This window comes from Dipodomys spectabilis, unplaced genomic scaffold (genome assembly GCF_019054845.1).
Source record: "Dipodomys spectabilis isolate Male_0828 unplaced genomic scaffold, ASM1905484v1 ptg000290l, whole genome shotgun sequence".
Taxonomy (NCBI): domain Eukaryota; kingdom Metazoa; phylum Chordata; class Mammalia; order Rodentia; family Heteromyidae; genus Dipodomys; species Dipodomys spectabilis.
This window is the reverse complement of record NW_024870967.1, coordinates 1,087,468-1,095,579: the sequence shown is the minus strand read 5'-3', so window position 1 is coordinate 1,095,579 and position 8,112 is coordinate 1,087,468.

The following is an 8,112-nucleotide window of genomic DNA, read 5'->3' as shown; positions in this document are numbered from 1 at the left end:
TACATAGTTGTTGGATGTTGAATAGATATAGCTGTTGAACTAGATTTTTTTGTATCTGCAGATTTTGACTGTGCAACTACAGACTTTGGTTGATGCTTGACTTAAGATAGTGTTCTAGCACAAAACTGGTATTACTTTCATCCCAAATGGGCAGGGCTGAGAACACTCAAAGAGAACTAGGGGAATTGCATGAACGTGAGGAAGCTAATCAAAGAGTAATACAGGAAATGAGAGAGCAGGATGAGAATACACAAAGATCGCTAAAGGCATTCATGGAATCCATAAAGAGAAAGTTGAAAGAAGTCAGGGAGACCGTAATGGGAATGCTGAATGTAACCCAACAGAAGGAATGACAGTCCAAGGAAACCATAACCAATTAACTAAGTGATTTGAAAATAAAGACTGATAACCAAATTAAGGAAGTAAAGCAGTTCATACAAGATCTAAAACAAAGCTCCAACAAAGAATTTGAACTAATCAAAGCCAGCCAACTAGAAGGAAAAGAAATAAAAACAAAGTAGAAAGTCTTGATAGTAGGTTAGACCATGAAGAAGATCGAATCTCGGGAATTGAAGACAGCCTAGACATTATAGAGAAAGAACATACAACCATCTAAGACAAATCCAAGAAATAGGATAGATCTATTCAACATTTGGAAGACACCATGAGAAGGCTTAATCTGAGGATAATTAGTGTAGAGGAGCACCTAGAGACAAAAGTTAATGGTCTGGGAAATTTAACAGGATCTTAGCAGAGAATTTCCCAAACATGAAAAAAGATAGGCCTATTCAGATAGAAGAAGCTTTTAGAACTCCAAATAGACCAGACCAGAACAGGACAACCCAGCATCTCATCTCATTATAATCCTCACAGGATCAATTCAGACCAAGGAAAACATCCTTAAAGCTCTCAAGGAGAAAAGATCAATCACTTATAAAGGGAATCCAATTGGAATCACTTCAGATTTCTCAGCAGAGACGGTTAAAGCAAGAAGAGCCTGGAATGATGTATGCCATGCCGTAAACACAAACAACTATCAACCATGTATATTGTACCCAGCTAAACTCTCCTTCATAACCGAAGGTCAAATAAAAACTTTCCATAGCAAAGAAAAATTGAAATAATTTATCTCCACCAAACCAGCCCTACAAATGATTCTTAAAGATGTCATACACATAGAAAACCAACAAGACCACAAAAAGGTGAAGAAACCCAGCCAAACTGAGAATTCAAGAACCATAGAAAGAACCCAGTTGCCACAACCCCCAAGAAGGTGGATAAAAAGCAGGAACTCCCAAACACTTCTCAGTTCTATCTCTCAACATTGACGGACTTAACTCTCCAATTAAGCGACATAGACTGTCTAGTTGGATTAAAAAGCAAGATCTTTCTATCTGCTGCCTTCAGGATTCACATTTTGCCCAAAAAAAATCAAATACATTTTCAATGTGAAAGGCTGGAACAAAATCTACCAAGCAAACGGCCCCCATAAACAGGCGGGAGTTGCAATCCTAATATCAGATAAAATAGACTTCGAATTAAAATTAGTGAGAAGAGATAAAGAAGGTCACTACATACTTATTAAGGGATCTCTCCTTCAGGAGGATATTACAATTCTAAATATCTATTCCCCAAATAACGAAGCATAAAAATTTATACAAGAAACACTACTTTCAATCAAATCCCACATAGATCCAAAGACATTAATTGTTGGGGACTTTAACACACCACTTTCTGCACTAGATAGATCAACTTGGCAAAAACTCAACAGAGAAACCACAGATCTAACCACCTGCATACATCAAATAGATTTAATAGACATCTACCAAATATTTCACCCAGCAGCATCAGAATACACGTTTTTCTCAGCAGCACATGGAACATTTTCCAAAACAGACCACATTTTAGGCCACAAAGCAACCTTGTCCAAATTCAGAAACATTGAAGTTATTCCTTGCATTCTCTCTGACCACAAGGGAATAAAATTAGAACTCAAAACCAAAAGCCATCAAAGAAAGTCTTGTAACACATGGAGGCTGAACAACACACTACTGAATCACGAGTGGGTCATGGAAGAGATTAGAAAGGAAATGCAAAAGTTCATGATATTCAACAAAAATGAGCACACAAATTACCAGCTCCTCTGAGACACATCAAAGGCAGTACTCAAAGGCAAGTTTATAGCTTTAAGTTCCTACATCAACAAATTGGAGAGATCTGAAACCAACAATTTAATGAGATATCTGAGCCTCCTTGAAAAAGAGCAGCAAGAAAAACTGCAATCCAGTTGATGGAAAGAAATCATTGAATTTAAATCAGAATTAAATGAATTAGAATCCAAACAAACCATAGAAAGAATAAAAAACACCGAGTTGGTTCTTCGAAAAAATAAACAAAATTGACAGACCCTTAGCAAATCTTACCAGAAAAAGAAGAGAACACACCCAAATAAATAAACTCAGAATGAGAATGGAAACATCACCACAGAACAACTAAGATTCAAAACATTATAAGGAAATACTTCTCAAAACTTTATGCTAATAAGTTTGAGAACTTGGCAGAAATGGACCTTTTCCTAGCAAATACTGACATTCCGAAACTAAACCAAGATGAGTTAAACCATTTTAACAAACCCATATCAAGCATTGAAATAGAAACAGAAATAAGACATCTCCCATCTAAGAAAAGCCCAGGACCAGATGGATTAACAGCAGAAGTCTACAAGGCATTAAAAGCAGAGCTCACACCAATACTCCTCCAACTCTTCAATGAAATTGAAAGAGAAAGTTCACTACCGAACTCATTCTATGAAGTTATCATAACCCTCATCCAAAACCAGGCAGGGACTCATCAAAGAAAGAGAAGTATAGACCCATTTCTTGGATGAAAATTCATGAAAAACTTCTCAACAAAATTCTGGCCAATTGACTTCAACAATTTATTGAAAAAATCATAAACCAAGATCAAACAGGATTCATTTCAGAGATGCAAAGCTGGTTCAATATACGGAAATCAATTAATATAATTCATCACATCAACAGGAGCACGGATAAGAACCACATGGTTATTTCAATAGAAGCAGAAAAAGCATTGGACAACATTCAACACCACTTTATGATGAAAGTTCTGGAAAAATTAGGAATTCATGGAACATTCCTCAACACAATAAAGGCTGTATATGACAAACCTACAGCCAGCATTATACTTAATGGTGAAAAAGCCATTTTTTCTTAGCTCAGGAATGAGACAAGGATGTCCACTCTCTCCACTTTTCTTCAATCTAGTATTAGAATGACTAGCTACAGCAATAAGACAAGATGCAAACATAAAGTGGATCCAAATAGGGAAAGAAGTAAAACTCTACTTCGTTGCAGATGACATGATCTTGTATTTAAAGAATCCCACAGACTCCACTCCTAAATTACTCAAGTTGATTCAAAAGTAACCCTCAAAAATCAATGGCTTTTCTGTATGCCAACAATGAGAAAAGTGTGGCTGAAATTAGGAAAGCAACTCCATTCATAATAGCCACTCAAAAAATAAAATACTTAGGAATTAACTTAACCAAAGAAGTGAAGGAACTCTATGATGAAAAATTTAAAAACCTCAAAAAGGAAATCAAACAGAACTTCGAAAGTGGCAAAAACTCCCATGCTCCTGGATTGGAAAGATCAACATCGTGAAAATGGCAATACTTCCCAAGGCTATCTACAAATTCAATGCGATACCTATCAATATTCCAACCTCATTCTTCAAGGAAATAGAAGACGCAATCCAAAAATTCATATGGAATAATTAAAGTCCCCGAATGGCAAAAACAATTCTCAACAGAAAGAACAGTGCTGGAAGAATATCAATACCAAATTTCAAACTCTACTACAAAGCCATAGTAATCAAAACAGCTTGGTACTGGCACAAGAAGAGACCTCAAGACCAATGGAAGAGAATTGAAAACCCAGAATGAATGCATAGACCTATAGCCATCTAATCTTTGATAAGGGAGCTAAAATAATAGAGTGGAAGAAAGACAGCCTCTTCAGTAAATGGTGCTGGCAAAATTGGTTAACTACTTGTAGAAAACTAAAGCTAGATCCTTATATATCACCCTGCACCAGAATCAACTCCGAATAAATCAAAGACCTCAGAGTCAAAGCAGACACTCTGAAAGTATTACAGGATGGAATAGGAGAAACCTTAGGTCTCCTTGGCACAGGGCGAAATTTTCTTAATAAAGACCCAGAAACACCACAAATCAAAGAAAGTTTGGACAAATGGGGTCGCATGAAATTGCAGAGCTTCTGCATGGCAAAGAACATAGCAAACAAGATTAATAGGAAGCCCATGGATTGGGAGAAGATCTTCACTAGCCATACAACAGACAAGGGTCTCATATCTAAAATGTACCTGGAACTCAAAAAATTAAATCCCCCAACAACAAATCTTGAAAAAAAACAACTGCCCAATAAATAAGTGGGTTAAAGACTTAAAGAGAAACCTTTCTGAAGAGGAAAGAAGGATGGCCAATAGACACATGAAGAAATGCTCAACCTCCCTAGCCATTAAAGAAATGCACATCAAAATAACATTGAGATACCACCTTACCCCAGTTAGAATGGCAATAATCAAGAACTCTAATAACAACAGATGCTGGAGGGGATGTGGACAGAAGGGAATCTTACCGCATTGTTGGTGGGATTGTGAACTTGTTCAACCTCTTTGGAAAGCAGTATTGAGTTTCATCAAAAGACACATAGAACTCACCTCTGACCCAGCAATCCCACTTTGGGGCATTTACCCAATTGTTCAAAACAAGACCACAATAAAGCTACCAGCACGACTATGTTTATTGCTGCATTATTTACCATAGCTATGATATTGAATCAGCCCAGATGCCCCTCAGTAGATGAATGGATCAATAAAATGTAGTACATATGCACAATTTAATTCTATGCCTCCATCAGAAAGAATGACATTGCCCCATTTGTTAGGAAATAGAAAGACTTGGAAAAAATTATATTAAGTGAAGTAAGCCAGGCCCAAAGAAGCATAGGTCCCATGGTTTCCCTTATTTGCAATAATTAGTTTATATAATTAGTATATATCTGAGTCAAGCAGAAAAGATCAGATAAGTTGATGTTAGGGAAATGAACCCTAAGATATGTGTTCAAATGTTTTGTTTTTTTCTTTCATGCTATTGTTTCTAACACATTTATAAGATTATTTCTTTGTTGCTTTGTATGTCCCTCCACACAGTAAAGATTATTTCTTTGTTGCTTTGTATGTCCCTCCCCACAGTATAAACCCTGCTTTCACTGAATTTGATGTCAGTGTAATTTGTGGAGGGGAAAGGAAAAAACAAATTGTTTAAATAAGGATACAGGTGGACCCACTGCAACAATGAGATGTACAAGTCGTTATGTTGAAAACAAACTTTACAACTTTGGTGGGGAGGGAGGACTTAGTAGGGGGGCAGGGGGGAGGATGGGAAAGGATAGGAAGGGGAAACAAAGGAGAAGGCTACAATGCTTGATAAGAAATGTACTCATTATTTTGCCCATGCAATTTTAACCCCTCTGCACAGTATTTTCACAATAAAAATATTATACAGCCAAAATTTAATAATATAGGACATTGACTCATTTTTCATTAATACTTTTTTGTGTTGAAATATGATACATAATTAAATGGTAGCATTGTCATGGTCTTCACGTGTTTAGAGTGTCTCCCAAGTATGAGCTTTGTCTTCTTTGTCTTTGGACACCTTCCTATAGAGATTTCTTTAAATGATTTATACTCAGAAACCTTTTCTTGAGGATAGGCAAGTTAAGGGATAAAATTGTAAGGGTGGGGCTAGAAATGTGGCTTAGTGCTAGAGAACTTGCTCAGCATGCATGAATGCCAGGGTTTGAATCATCAGTGCCACATACAAAGAAAAAGCCAGAAGCTGTGGAGAGGCTCAAGTGGTAGAGTGCTAGTCTTGAGAAAAAGAAGCTCAGAGACAGTACCAAGGCCCTAAGATAAAGTCCCAGACCTGTCAAAAACTATTGGCCAGATGCCAGTGGCTCACAACTGGAACACTAGATTCTCAGCAGGCTGAGATCTGAATACCACAGTTCAAAGACAACCTAGGCAAGGAAAGCCTGTTAGCCTCTTACCTTCAATGAACCACCAAAAGACCCCATGTGGTGCTGTGGCTCAAGTGGTAGAGTGTTCGCCTTGTGCTGAAGTGTTCAGGGACAGTGCACAGGCTTGAGTTCAAGACACACAACTGGAAAAATTGAGGGTTAATCAAAGTACTTTTCCTATCTGATAATTAGGAGAACATTCTCTGGAAAATGAATCCTGATGTACACCAGAATTTGAGTCAGAGCTCAAGGTTCAAGTGTAGCTCATCCATATGAACAGACTTTCAGGCTCTAGCATTATAACCTTATGTCCTAAGGGTTCTGAAAGGTCCAATGTTAAAAGGCTTAATTTGCTCCACAAGCCCTTTGTGATAAGCATTTGACTTGTATTGTCAATCTCATTACAGTTCTGAACCTAGCAGAGAACCAATAGCTCATGAGTGTCACCCTAGCTCAGGAGGCTGAGGTCTGAGGATAACAGAGTGAAGCCAACCAGAGAGGGAAAGTCTATGGCACTCTTCCACTGCTGAAAGGTCAGACGTTCAAGAGCTTCCTGGGTTTTCCTTGGTGATAAGTTACTTGTACTCTAAATGTTCTTAGACTTCTTGAGCTATAGAAGCAGGAAAGAAACATTATTTACCCATCCTGGGTTCAAATGAAATTCTCAGGATCCAAGCCTTAGCCCTGTTAGCAGGAAGAACTCCAGTGTAACACTGTATTTGAAGGACAGGAAACAGTTTACCTCAGGATTAGGAGGCAGATTGTACACACTCAACAGGGAAGTGAGCTGCAAAACCACTTCATTCATTCCAGGCACACCAGCAATGAGGGGAAACCTGAAACATTTGTTAGAGTTACACCAGGGTCAGGCTTTTCTCAGTCTCTTCAAACAATGACTAATTATCCTTCCTCCCTCAGGTGAAGGGAGCCTCGGGCTATCTTTAGGTTAACAATAGAGAGCCAATTTATTGGGGGAGAGGGGAGGAACAGAATACAAAAACCCTGCTCTCTGATCTTAGCAAGTGGGTTTTTGATTCTCTATCTGGCAGATTTGAAGGCCCTTCTTCTACTCTGCCAATCCATTCTCCTTCCTTCATTCTTCATGTACTTAATGCAAATACCCAGTCAAGGAGAGGCAGGGCCCTTTCTCTACTGACTCCAAGCACCTGAGTTAGAACCTGGCTCTGCCCTCTTGGCTTTGGTGTCTTTGGCTGCCTGAGAAGTGGGATAGAGACAGTCTTCCTGCTCTGTGTTTGTGTGAAGGTGATGCTGAGTCCTGGCACACTTCAGAAGACCTCATGACTGGGAATTGTTCCCTTCTTTCCTCTATCTATCTATCTATCTATCTATCTATCTATCTATCTATCTATCTATCTATCTATCTATCTATCTATCTATCCATCCATCCATCCATCCATCTCTCTACCTACATACCTACCAACCCAACTAGCTATCTGTTTGCCAGTTTTTGGGTTGAACTCAAGGCCTGGGCACTGTCTCTAGCACTCTGCTACATGAGTCACATCATGAATTCTGGTGTTTTGTGTGTGTGTGCTTCTGAGGAATCAAACCCAGGGCTTCTTGCATGCTAGGCAAGCACTCTCTCACTAATCCACATTCCCAGCCCCCTCATCTTTTGCTTAGTGGAAGTTTTTACATAAGTATGCTACCATCTTACATCTCCAAGTTTAATTTTCTGAATACCGGTTATTTCTACGAAACCTAACCTTTTCCCCTACCTGATTTGTGACTGTACCGTCCTTGGCCTCATAATAAAATATAAATAAAGTCTGCTGAGATTTTAAGTACATCATATAAGGACACAAGCCTGGAACCCTAGAAGAGAAAAGTGATGGGCCTGAAATGAAGAGAATAATGTGGTATGTGCAACAAGCATATCTGAAAAATGAATCAGTAAATAAAAGCAGAAGCATTGTATATGATCTGTTTGCCCTCGGGGAGGTAATATGCACACATAAGTAGGTAG